The sequence below is a fragment of the Microtus pennsylvanicus genome, chromosome 10 (assembly GCF_037038515.1).
Source record: "Microtus pennsylvanicus isolate mMicPen1 chromosome 10, mMicPen1.hap1, whole genome shotgun sequence".
Classification (NCBI taxonomy): Eukaryota; Metazoa; Chordata; class Mammalia; order Rodentia; family Cricetidae; genus Microtus; species Microtus pennsylvanicus.
In genome coordinates, this window is record NC_134588.1 from 79,322,892 (window position 1) to 79,336,997 (window position 14,106).

The 14,106-nt window shown below is 38.9% G+C and overlaps 1 protein-coding gene across 6 annotated transcripts in view; it reads left to right on the forward strand.

The window, feature by feature from the left end:
- Positions 1–14,106, forward strand: part of Bmpr1a (bone morphogenetic protein receptor type 1A) — a 106,411-nt gene that overhangs the window by 39,809 nt on the left and 52,496 nt on the right. For 3 of the 6 annotated variants that reach the window (XM_075988711.1, XM_075988710.1, XM_075988714.1), the window contains exon 2: positions 12,193–12,307. The exons of 1 other annotated variant lie outside the window; for it this stretch is intronic. The gene's annotated coding sequence lies outside the window, so the exon portion shown is untranslated. Of the gene's footprint in view, positions 1–12,189; positions 12,308–14,106 lie in introns of all 6 variants that reach the window. 2 more of the 6 variants (XM_075988713.1, XM_075988712.1) reach the window with 1 other exon arrangement.

A 14,106-nucleotide genomic window follows, 5' to 3' on the forward strand; every position in this document is an offset into this window, starting at 1 on the left:
CCCCAATGTCAAATCTTTGTAAGTTATATATAGAATAAACAATCCCCCCTCCCCAGTGTACTTGCCTCTAAATTGTTACTACACATAGTTTGTGATTATTTTTTTTTCCCCTGGAAAGGTGAACAGAATGTCTTTTCCTTCAAGAGAGTACATGCGTCTTGTCAAAGAAATCTAGTATGGTGAACTTGTGAGATTAAGGGCTTGCTCATAAGAATATGGCCAAGACTCATCAGAAAAGCTGTATCACTGGAATTCTCTGCCAACAATTTCTTACTGCCTGTTATGAAACTCTTGGGGAGGGGCTTTGTAAGTTTTATAAGCTTCCCGAGTCTTATGGATTTCCCTTCTCCCTGCAGAGTCAGTATTCTAATTAAGAAGAAATAGCTATACGGCAGAAGCATAGGCATAATCTTTGGTCTTTTAAGAGCAATTTAGTTTTTCACCCAATATATAAGTAACAATTTGGTGTTGGAGATACGGATCTGCTCTTCCAGATGACCCAGGCTTGATTTCCAGCACCCACACGATTGTTCACAACCATACATAACTGCAGATCCGGTGGATCCAGTGCCCTCTTCTGACCTCTGCAGATACACAGGCACCACACTCATGCCCGCAATATTTTTCTTTAAAAAAAAAAAGTCTCTAAAATTTGAAATTTGCTGGTTAAAGAAAGCTTTTTGGGACTTCCTTGTAGATCTGTCAATTTAATTTTAATAACTTCTTTCATAATAGCATTGTTTAGTAAATCTCTGTATATGTAATTATCTTACAGCTAATAAGTATGTATTTTCCCAGAGTTTTTGTTAGCTTTTTAAAATGGAAGGCTTTTTTTTTTTGAAGTTACAATTACAGTTTTGAGGTTTTCATGTTGGTGTAGTGTGTGTTCCTTTATTTTCACTAGTACGTGATGGTTCCATTTTTATGAATATACTAGTACCTATTTTATTGTTGGTATACATAGAGTTTTTTCTAGGTTTGCTACTAAGAAATACTGCTGTGAATATAATTGTGTTTGAAGGTTATAGAGCTAGACTTTGGTGTTGCTGATTGTATTTACTGTTAACTCTACTGAGGAATGGTACAGCTTCTACTGGGGAATGGACCCCAATGCACTAGAATTCAAGAGGAATGGGCCTGTGAATGATGGAAAACTGAGATGAGTTCTGGTCTGTGAGGTTTTGGGTTTTAGCCAACTACTTTGTAGTGTTGAACAGGCATTTAAGCTGTGTGTGGTTTTTAGCTTCACCTGTCTTTGTTTTTTTCTTGGACTGACTCATTTTGATATGTCTTCTTTCTGGAAGTGGTCCTTATTTTTGTTATTACCACCATCATACTGTGAAAGGTTACAAATTGCTTTATAATAATAGAAAATTCTGTTCTTATAGCATAACTCTCAAGTAACATATGCAGTCTTTAATCTATCAGTTATTAGTGTTCTATAAAAATAAGTAGTTTTCTAGCCACCATGAATGGTATAAATAAAAAGAGAAGTTGTTAGCAAAAGGGAGAAAAAAATAAAGATGCAAGCTGAAACAAATACAGAAGCAAGGAAGAAATGGGGCCTTTAGAACTAGCTCAGACTGTGTGTTACTCAGTCCTGTTGATTTTATTTTATTGTAGCAGAACTCTGTTGGTATTCTCAGTATTATTTTTTTTTTACAAATTTAATTATAATTTTAGTTGCAAGTTTCTTTATATGATCAGAAAGTGGCAACAGTGGATGTTTTGGGACCAGTAAACACAAATCTAGAATTACTTTCTAGCAATTCTTTTTTTTTTTTTTTTTTTTTTTTTTTTGAGAAACAGAGTTTCTCTGTGTAACAGTCCTGACTGTCCTGAAATCTCTGTAGACCAGACTAGACTAGCTTCGAATTCACTGAGATCAGCCCTTCTCTCACTCCCAAGTGCTGGGATTAAAGGCATGTGCCACCACTACCTGCCTTTGTTTTTCCACTTTCTAGCAATTCTTGATAGTAGAAATTTTACTTTCTTCAGTAGAATCTTATTTAGAGGAGCTTGTTTGATGGTGCTTTGGCTTGTTGACTAATAATAAATATTATGTTAATATATAGAAAAATTAAGGCTTTAGAATTTGTTAATAATGTGTCATTATTGGGAAGAAGAAGTTGAAAAGAAACAGAAGTGCTTATGTGGGATTGGCTTTGCTGCAGCAAGTACTAGAGCAGTACTATTCATTAGGAGTAGCTAGAGGAGGGGCAGGCAGAAGGGCAAGACTTTAAAGCTTCCCTAAGAGTGAAGAATCAAAGAGTTGCCTTGGAATTAGTGCTTTCTTTAGTCCTGTGGTACAACGCTGCCTTTCCCTATGTAATCAGTCATTCTGGTTACCCTCTCTTTTGTACCTTTGCCCTCTTGGCTGCTGTATCTCATTCTCCTTTTTCCCCTCTCCCACATGACCCCGTTCAGCCAGGATTGTGTCCACTCTGAACTGTCCCAGATGTTCTTGTCTGTCTACACTCTCCCGCATATCTCCAGGAAACTTTCTCCACCACCACACCTAGGAGCAGTTATGTCCTTTCCTTTCCTTTCCTTTTTATTTCTTTCATTCATTCTTAAATTTGTCAATCTGTCTGCATTTGTCATTGAAGTGCTAATACTACAGACATGTGCCTCCTTGCCTGACAAAATAGTGTATATTAGATAGCAGTTCTTTTGCTATTCAAAATCTAGTAGTGAAGAGCAGAGATGAAAACGTTTTAGAAAATTTTTAAATGATAATTTTGAAATAATTATAGTAAATATTCTGGTGGAAGCTTTACCTTACCCCCTGGCAACCATATACTCAAAGAGTATGGAATGTTCTGGTAGAAGTTCCACCCTCCCACATCTCTCTCCAAACCCTGCCACATCTCAGAAAGCCCACCAAATGATGACCCTTCCCCCAGAGATGTTCAAGACTACTCCCACAGGGTATTTAAACTGCCTCCCAGAAAACAGACATTGGTTTTCTGGTCTCTCTTTCGTGTCTTCTCTCTGGGAGGCTGAAAAGTCATCCAGGAGTCTTTTATCCATTAAATCTGGGCCTTTTCTTTTCTTTTTCTTTTTTCTTTTTTGGTTTTTCGAGACAAGGTTTCTCTGTAGCTTTTGAGCCAGTCCTGGAAACTAGCTCTTGGAGACCAGGCTGGCCTCGAATTCACAGAGATCCGCCTGCCTCTGCCTCCCGAGCGCTGGGATTAAAGGCATGCACCACCACTGCCTGGCTAAATCTGGGCTTTTTCTAATTCAGTTTGATTTGATCTGATTTGGATTGTTGCAATGGCAGAGAGGCTTATGGGCTGCAGAAACTTTTCAGTAAGGAGAAGTCCCATGTTGTCATTTATCTTTCTTCTAATTCTTACTGACTACAGCACAGTATCAAAGCTGAAGTTGACTTGCACTTTTTTGTAAGACTAGTTCTTTTTGCTCTGAGTTGGTGATGCACGTCTTTAATCCCAGCACTCAGGAGGCAGAGACAGGTGGATCTCTGAGTTTGAGATCAACCTGGTCTACAGATCGAGTTTCAGAACAGCCAGAGCTGCACAGAGAAACTCTTGTCTTGCAAAACAAAGAAGGAAAGAAAGAATAGTTCTTTTCCATTTCAGCGTGAGTATAGAGCTGAGGAGATGGCTGAGTGGGTAAAGGTGAATAAAACGCTTGTTGCATAAGCATAAGGACTTCAGTATGGATTTCTACCACATTGTATAAAGCATCATAGTGATGTAACCTCAGTGCTGCTAGGTGGAGATGAAGATTCTTGGGGATTGTTGGCCAGTCTAGCAAACTGGTCATCAGTGAGAGACCCTATTTCAGAAAGTGAGGTGGAGAGCCATAAAGGAAGCTATGCAAAGTCAGTCACTGGCCCCTGCACATAAGTACATGTCTGTACACCCCCAACACCAATGGTATGTTCATGTAATTATTGGCACCAAACACCATACAAAGATGTTGCAAGCAGTCACCAATCTGTTTTCAATTTCTATGATTCCATCAAATCCTACTTAAAAATATTTTTAAAATGATATTATATATAACTGTTTAAAATAGGCTTTGTATCAAGTGATTCAACCTAATCACGTGAGATAATCCACTCAAGTTATGTCAATCAACCTTTCATCCCTTGTAGTGACTGAGTATGATTTCATGATTATGACAGACCTTGGTTTATCAAAGCACAATAATTTGTTTCTCAGCTGATCTGAGCATTTGGATTTCAAGATTTTGTAGTTTGCCCCCCCCTTTTTTCTTTTAAGCAATAGTGTGAGTCTTAATGTATCCTTGACTGTGTGACTATGTAGTTCTGAATTCCTAGTTATTTTTGCTTAATCTCCTCCCCTGTCCTCCTCTTCCCCTCCACTTCTTTCTGTGTTGAGGATTAAACTCAGGGCCTCAAGCCTGTTAAGCATTCTACCAAGGCTTAGAGTTTTATGTAGTTAGTTATGACAGGTAACTTATTTGGACTAGGCACTAGTACACTTATTTCATGTTTTTTATTTGCTTGTTTTTATTTTTGTTTTTTGATGTGGTAGGTATTGAATCCTGGTCTTGAATGTGCCAGGCAAAGTGCACTGCCACAGAGTTTGCCTGTGACTTACAATATAGTGAAGGAAGGAAGACCTTTTTTCTGTGTTTTTGTAGATTTTTCTGCTGGACTTGGGTGGCACGCACCTTTGATTGTAACACTCAGGAGACAGAGGCAGGCAGGATGTCTAAATTTGAGGCCAGCTTAGTCTATATAGTGAGTTCCAAGATAAGAGCTACATAATGAGACCATGTCTCAAAAATAAAAAAAAAAACCACATGTTTGTTCTCTGGGAGGCAGTTTAAATAACCCGTGGGAGCCGTCATCCTTTGGTGGGCTTTCTCAGGGGTGGAGTCTGGATTGAGGCAAACCCCCAGGGGAGGGGGCTTAGAATTAAACTTCCAGAATATTCCAGACTCTTTGAATATATGGATGCCAGGGGCTGGGTTTGGCTTCCACCCAAACAATGTCCATGTGAGTATCTGGCATGTGTGTGTAGGTGCCCATGGAGGGCAGAAGAAGGTGTGGGATATGCTGGAACTGGAGTTAAAGATGCTTGTGATCCACCTGATGTAGATAGATGTTGTGATCTAAACTCTGATCCTCTGGAAAAATAGCTGCAAGCACTCTTAACTGTAGAATCATGTCTCTAGTCCTCCCAAAAAGGCAATTGAGGACCATTGTTTTAACATCACTGCATCAGAATCTTGTTTTTACCATAGTGAGAACTGAGTTTGACTCCAGATACAACATGGGCTAGTGGGTATCTAGGGCCAGAGGGCAGGGAGTGGGGGGTTGTGAGTGGAAAGTGATGAAGAAATCCATGGGCTAAACAGATATTTTTGTTAAATCTACATAACAGGAGTTGTTCTAAATCAGGCCAGATTAAGGTAATAACGCATCACTTGGGAGGATAGGAGGGACTTGATCAGATATTGGGTCCTGCTAAATTGGCCAACTCTTACATGTTAATTTAATCCATCTCCATTAATCCATGAATCACCACGAGGTCATGGCTTACCAGCAGTTTCAGCACGTCTGTCTCCAGTGGCATCTCTTCTCCACCTTTCTTCTCCCAGCATTCAGTCCAGTTTTCTCCGCCTACCTAAGTTCTGACCTATCAGTAGGCCAAAGCAGTTTCTTTATTCATTAATGGTAATAACCACACACATCACCTCCCCTTTTCTGTTTAGATAAAAAGGAAGGTTTCAACTTCAACATAGTAAAATTATATATAACAAAACAGTTACCAAGCAAGAATTACAGTTACAATATTTATATCTATCTTTTATCATAACTAAGGAAAACTATAACTATAAATTCTTCAACTCCATCAAAGACTCCAGAAGGATATAATATTACCTAAGTAAACAGGAAGTACATTGTAAGCAACTTCCAAAACTCTAGAATTGACAGAGACATCTCGCTACCTGGACAGTCACCCAAAGTTCTTCTGTACTGTTGGGGCATCCATCTTCAGCCTACAGGCCCATAGTATTTAGCAGATTTTTCCATGAAGCAGAAAATTTCAAAGACAGTTCAGTCACTTTCTTCTGTATCCTGCAGAATGTCTCATAGACTCTTTCATGAAGCAGGAACCCTGAAGGATCATCTCACCTTGAGGCAAGTTCAACAGTCATTTCTCTGCGGATCCTGCATATCCAGTCAAACAGTTCAGGCAAGAACAAATTCTTGCCCAAATGGCTAGCAAACTCAATCAAGAGCCTCTTTGATGCCTATCTTCCTCTTGAAGTAACTTGTGCTGCCAGGGGTAGATGTGTCTCATTGTCATGAAAAGTCCTAAGTTATTAAAACATTTTAAATGCCATATTCTGAAGGTCTCTGAAAGATTTGAAGAATATTTATTTAGAATATATATCTAGATATATATATCTAGAAAACCTAATTAACATGACTACAATTAACTATTATAGATGATTATCTACTAACCTATATTCCTTAATTATGCATTACATTTTTAAATGAACTATACAAACTCAATACCTTAATTAAGAGCAGAAATATACATATAACAAAACTGACCTAAATTTGTACCAATAGACTAAGATCCATACCAAAATGTAAACAAACATTTGTAGACAATATTTGGGAATATGGGCATAGTTTTATCCAAACTTCTTCCTGCTGTTTGGGGGCACTGTTAATCAGGTTTTTCATGGTGTATCCTGTGTGCTAGGTCCATCTCAATCAACAGTTGGGTGAAATAATTTTTTGAAGGTGTTTATGGCAACCTTTCAGGGAGGCGTGGTCTATCAAACCACACCAGTCTGGAAGCAATCTTCAGGTTCTCATCCTCTGTGGAAACAAAAGAAGAACCTCTTTTCCAAAGCAACTTATCATTAGACCCAAAATCTGAAGTCAAGATACCTTTATAATGTACATGCTGGTTTAGCTTAGCAGCCCATACAATGAAATCTCTCTCTTATCTATTTCGCAGTCAAAAAATTCAAAGAAAACATAACAATATACATAATCCAGACTCTTTGTGAAATTTCCATCTTTATGTGGCTTATTTTCTTCACTCCTTTTGATCTTTGACTATCTGTACTCTGTCTTTTTAAAGACTTTACCCCCCCCCCCTTTTTAAAGCATTAACTTTATGACTCTATATACTCTTTCTTCTCTCTTCCAAGCTTCCGTACATTTATCCAACACTATGACTCATCTGGATTTGTCTTTATTGCATATCTGTAATTCTTTACTGTCTAGGAGTGCTTTTTAAAATGCTAAGCACTTCCTAAAACTTAGTTGTGCCTTTATTAGAGGAAATACAGCAGTTTCTGCTTGCCTGCCCATCTAAAACTTAAGCTGCACCATTATTATGGTATATATGGTACTTCCTGCTCACTCAGCATGGCAGAGCTGCTAGGCTTCCTCTGAGAGACTTGCGCAGTATCCCATCTCTAGGCACACAGCTGGTCCATGCCACCATTAAGCAAGCTACAGCAGTCTGCTCACAAACTCCACTCTCATGATCTGTCTCCTGAAAGAGCCAGAGGTCGCACTGGCAGCATAGCCCGGAACGCCTGCGTTTCAAAACAGCTCAGCTTTTTTTTCTGCTACAGCTGAATCAGGAAAATCTCTTTTAAAGGAGCTGTGGAAACCTTCCAGCAAACAGCAAGAAACTGTCTTATACTATGTTTTTTCCCCCCTTTTTTGGTCTAGAATTCCTTTTCAAGCCCTCAGGTGGATTTAGTTAGCCATGGGGGCGCCAATCTGTTGGTGAGGGGTGCCATTTGTTCCTCCCGGTTGCCAAGAACCAAAGTAACTACACAGAAACTGTATTAATTAAATCACTACTTGGCTTATGCTCTAACCTCTTTTTGGCTGACTCTTACATATTAATTTAACCCACCTCCATTAATCTGTATGTCACCACGAGGTCGTGGCCTACCAGCAAAGTATAGCCCGTCTATCTCTTGTAGCAGATCCATGGTGTCTCATCTTCACCTTTCTTCTCCCTGCATTCAGTCCAGTTTTTCCCGCCCACCTAAGTTCTGCCCTATCAACAGGCCAAGGCAGTTTCTTTATTCGTTAATGGTAATAACAACACACAGAGGGGACTCCCACATCAACTAGTAGTCTTCTATGTGTTAATTTGCTGTTCATATGATCTCTTAAATGAGATGCTTGTCACCCTTAAAAAAAAACACACTTTTTTTTTGTTGCAATTTTTTCTTTGTATTGTTGAATTTGAACACCGCCCCCCAACATTGCTGGATATTGAACCTAGAGCCATATTGGTTCTCTCAAGCACTCTATTACTCAACTATACTCCTATCCCTATTATTGAGCTATATATTTGGTGCCTGTCCTGGAACTAGCTCTTGTAGACCAGGCTGGCCTCCAACTCACAGAGATCCTCTTGCCTCTGCCTCCTGAGTGCTGGGATTAAAGGTGTGCGTTCCCACTGCCCAGTGGCTTCTTACATTCTTGATGAGTCATTTGTTACATGTGTACTTTGTAAATATATTCTCCAAATCTATATCTTGTTCTTCCCCTTTAAGTGTTTAAATCTGAAGTTACAAAGGTATTTTAACTGTCACTAGTGCTTGTGTGTGTATTAGTAAATAAGAGTGTTTGCCAAACACGTGCCAGGCCCTAGATTCAATTCCCAATCCACAAAAACAAGCCACAGGAAATCCATTAACCATTCAGAACCCATCAATAACAAACACCGTTATGGATAGTACAGTTGTTGACCCTAAGTGTCTTAAGTATTACTTAATAATTCTTGTATTAGGGCTGATTTTACACAGTACAGCATAAATTGATCTAAGGAAATTGAAAATTACTTTTGAACTTTTCTATCTTAACATGCTGGAAAATTTTAGGACAAAATCTTTGGTGGAAAAAAATGACACTTATTTGATGTTTGTCTTTTTTGTTGTTGTTACATTTCAGTTCATTTTGTATTTTTTTGTTTGTGTGCATGCACATGTGCTGTGATATGAATGTTGAGGTCAGAGGAAAATTTGCAGGAGTCAGTTCTCACCTTCCATTATATGAGGCCCCAGGGTTGAACTCAAGTTACTTACTAGGCTTGACAACAGGCACCTTTACTTATTGAGACATCTTACTAACCCCAGTGTTTGGTTTTTATAGGATCCCTTGAACACACATTCATAGTGCTAACAGGCTGTGCTAAGTGTCCTAGTAAATGAAGAGATTTGACCACTCTGCCTATGTAAATTCCGTACCTGTGCTTGTATATATTATAGATTTGTGGTTCCACTTCTGAGTTACAGAAATAAAATCATACTTAATTTTCCTCAGCAGGGCTTAAGATTAGTTTTTTTAAAATTACTTTTTTTTTATTTTTTATTTTATTTTAGAGGCAGGGTTTCTCTGTGTAGCTTTGGAGCCTGTCCTGGAACTAGCTCTGTAGACCAGAGCTCACAGATCTGCCTGCTTTTGCCTCCTGAGTGCTGGGATTACAGGTGTGCACCACCACCGCCCAGAAAGATGAGGGTTTTTTGTTTGTTTGTTTGTTATTTGAGATTTATTTATTTTGTGTGAGTGTTTTGCCTGCTTGTATGACTGGGCACCACATGAATTCTTGGTACCAGAGGAGGTTAGAAACGGGGTCAAAACCTCTGGAACTGGAGTTACCATAGGGTACTAGGAACTTGAACCCAGGTCCTCTGGAAGAGCAGTATGTGCTCTTAATGATGACCTTCTCTCCGGCCCCTAAGATTAACTTTTAAAATTTATTTTACTATTACTCTCATATAAGAGTACAACAGGACTTGGCAGTGGTGGTGCATGTCTTTAATCCCAGCACTTGGGAGGCAGAGTTAGGTGGATCTCTGTGAGTTCAAGGCCAGCCTGGTCTGCAAGAGTAGTTCCAGTACAGGCACCAAAGCTACAGAGAAACCCTGTCTCAAGAAACAAAACAAACAAACAAAAAAAGTACAACAGGAGATTAGATAATCTGGATTTTGGAATTATGGTGTATTTGAATATTGCTGGTGTTTCTCCTTTTAAAAATTAGATTTAGCCTAAAGCACAAATCTTTTTTAGCTGTGGAAACAATGTTATAATAATTAGTGTTGTAATAAATAGTGTTTTTTGCTTGTTACTCATCATTCGATGCATTGCAAATATCTGGTAGAATTACATCAATGGGCTATTTTTGCTTTTATGGAAATTAGTTTAACAAAGTGGTTATCTCCTTTCTATACACATTTTCAGGGTGGACATATAATTTCCCCCAAATGACTTTGAGGTAAAATATGCCTTTCTAAAGTGAAAGCATAATGTATTTATTTGTGTTTTTTTCTTATTAATTTAGGGGAAATTCTTCTAAGATTATAAAGATTTTTGGATTGGAAAAATGAAAACACCAGTCCTTCAGATAGATGTCTACCCTCCCTCATTTCTCTTAGTGACAGACTAAGAGTAGGTCTGAAATATTCTAGGCCCTGGTTATATTGTGGACAACACATGAGGAGACCCGGAAAAGCTCCTAAGTGCAGACAGTGTTGCCAGTTGCTGGCAGGGTCATGCTCATTTCTTAGACAATGCAAGATTTAGCGGTGGCAGCCTGTCTGCTGAGTGGAGTCTGTAAGGAAGACTGATAGACTAGACCATTTTGAGTTGTCCCAGTTGGTGTGAGTTTACTTGTCATTGCCAAGACTATTAAACTTCAGCATGCTATTATACTAAATGTTCCGAAGATCTTGAACGGGACATAGGTTCCATTCATACTGCTTTTGAAAATTTCCTACTGAAATAGTAGTTTCCTATTTGAAGTTTTAGTTTAAAAAAATAAAACAGAACCCTCAGTGGAATTGTTTTTAAAATTTCAGACCCATGAGTTTCAGGCCAGTCCTAGAGTCCATAGTAAAACCTGTCCCAACAAACAGGAAAACAAGCTCTAAATAAATATGCATATTTTAAAATAGGTTAAAAATTGTTAGTCTTCAACTTTTCATTTTCCCCCCACCTTTCATTTTTATATATGTCCCTTGAAGCAATAGGGTCCTTAAGAGGACTGTATTAGTGTGGTTGAAATCTGCCTCTCAGACCAGTACAATCAGATACAATACCCTTACAAATCCTAGTGTTATAAATAGGAGTTAGAGTGAAATTGAAACTGGTTGTTAAGGTTTTGCACCTTGGAATGGTAACGCACACCTTTAATCTCAGCGCTGGGAAAGTAGAGACACAAGAGCTCTGAATTCAAGACTAGCCTAGCCTACACTAGGAGCACCAAGTCAGCCAGAGCTGCATAGTGAGACCCTGCCTCAAAAATGCAGAGATTTTGTAGTAAGAGGGCCAGCAAGATAGCTCAGCAGGAATAAGGAAAATGTGGTATATTTACACAATGGAGTACTACACAGCATAAAAAAAATAATGACAGCTTGAATTTTGCAGGAAAATGGATGGAGCTAGAAAACTTTATTTTGAGTGAGGTAACCCAGACACACAGAAAGAAAATTATCACATGTACTCACTCATAGGTGGTTTTTAAGCATAAAGCAAAGAAACCCAGTCTACAAACCACAATCCCAGAGAACTTAGACAACAATGAGGACACTAAGAGAGATTTATATAGATATTAGCTACATGAGAAGTAGAAAGTAGAAAAAGATGAGATCTTCTGAGTAAATTGGGAGCCTGGGGACCTTGGGGAGGATTTGAAGGGGGGAGGGGAGCAAAAAAAAAGGTTAGCTCAGCAGGTAGAGGAGTTTGCTGCCAAACCTGGTAACCTGAGTTCAGTGCCCGGGAACCATGTGGTAGAAGGAGAGGACCAGTGGCTGCAGGTTGCCCTCCAGTCGCCACCCTCCACTTGCATGGTGGTGCTGAAAGGGTGTGTGTGGGGGGGGGTGAGGTTCCCTCCATAGTGTATAAATAAAAATGGAGTAAGAGAGGAGAAAGTGAAACTGGAAGAAAAATTGTACATCTCAGTGTTGTTTTTACCAGTCTTGGAGTTTTTTTATTTTAATACTGTTCATTAAAACTTTAAGTTAAATGTGGACATTTTTAACTAATTTCTTTATTTTCCATGGAACTACATGTTCTTTGGTCAGTAACCGTTGACTTTACTTTGAAGGTAAATAACTTTACCTATGAAATACTTTGTGCTGATTTCACACATTTATTTTAGCAAGTTTTTTCTTAAATAAGGTTTTTTTTTTTTAAAGCAGATTTATGAAAATATGCCTCGGTTTGATACTGTCTTGGAATTCATGAGATGGAAGCATAGGTCAAAGCTGTTTGGAGAAAATTGGAACTACGGTTTTATCTAACCACATCCCTGAGGTAAGGAAAATAAAATCAAGTCATAGAAAATGCTTTCTTTATTATTGAAAATAATCTTTCTGTGTCACTGCTGCAGCTTCATTGAGCATCACACCAGAACTTTGTGTTAGCTGCTCACTTTCTTGAATCGCCTTTCTTATGAATTAATAATTTTAATGTATTTTCATCTTAGAAATAAATGTTTGCGGGGCTAGAGCGATGGCTCAGAGGTTAAGAGCACTGACTGCTCTTCCTGAGTTCAATTCCCAGCAACCACATGGTGGCTCACAGTCATCTATAATGAGATTTGGTGCCCTCTTCTGGCAAGCATACATGGAAGGAATGTTGTATACATAATAAATAAATAAATCTTTAAAAAAAAAGAAAGAAAGAAATGTTTGCTCCTTCAAGAATGCCCTGAGATCCACTGGCATTTGCATTAGTTCGTTTCCCTCAGTGCCTGAGCTATCTGAGGTAATTAACTTACTGTAGCACGAATTTTAATAATAAAAACTCGGAGTCAGATATTAGGGGGTGAGAGCTGAGAGATCAGAGAAACAGTGTAGCTAGTCACTAGAGAAAGAGACCTTTTACCTCTACCGAATCTTCAGACTGAAGGGGCTGTCGTGAATCTTCAGACTGCATCATGAGACTCAGAGTGCCGATGAGCTCTTGTCCCCTCCTGCTTTATATTCCTCTCTCCGCCCAGCTACATCTTTTCCTGTCTCTACCTCCTTACTGCTTGGATTAGGGACATGTGACCCCTCTGTAGTGGAATTAAAGATGTGAGCTAACACCTCAAGGCCGGGCCAGATCTAGCTAGCCCAGGCTGGCCTTGAACTCACAGAGTGCTGAGATTAAAGGTGTGTCCTATCACTGCCTGGCTTCTGTGGCTAACTAGTGCCTTAGCTCTGTACACTGATTCCAGTGTCCTCTTCAGTGACTGGCTTCCTAGGAGAGTCACCATCTCACAGTTGTGCCATCCTGTGACTGAGGCCTTCACTCCTGTACCTGCAGGGGATCCTCAACCCACACGCAGTTTCCACAGTGACATTTCAGCTCCTAACTTTATTTAATGACTTCTTTGTGCAGCACTTTATAGTTGCAACTGCTGGTAAGGTAATTTTTGATCTAGGTGACACAAAAACCATTTCTTTTATTTTGAAGAGATTACATGAGTCGACACAAAATTTTAAACATATACCAAAGTCTTTCTCTATCCTCAATTCAACTGTTTTTCTTTCTACCTTCCATCTTAGTGACCTATATTTCATAGTTAATTTATTGGTCTTTTTATGTATTGTCTGCCATCTTGACTTAATAGCTTTCTGATATCTTTCTATGAAATCATGCGGTGGCTAGGCATGGAGGCACACACCTGTAATCTTGACCACTTTAGGTCTGAAGCTGAAGGATAGTGATTATTATGGCAAGCCTGAACAACTAAAAATAATGGGGGTAGCTAAGTGGAAAAACATTTTCTAGCATGTGAATGGCTGTGGATTTAGTCTCTGTTACCAAAGCTAAAGAGGTGAGGAATAAAGAGAGATAAACCAGGCAATATTCTTTTTTAAAAAAATATTTATTTATTTATTATGTATTCTATGTTCTGTCTGTGTGTATGCCTGAAGGTCAGAAGAGGGCACCAGACCTCATTACAGATGGTTGAGCCACCATGTGGTTGCTGGGAATTGAACTCAGGACCTTTGGAAGAGCAGACAATTCTCTTAACCACTGAGCCATCTCTCCAGCCCCAGGCAATATTCTTGATTTTTCTTTTTTTTTCCTTAAAAGTAAAAAAAAAAAAAGATTTTATTTGT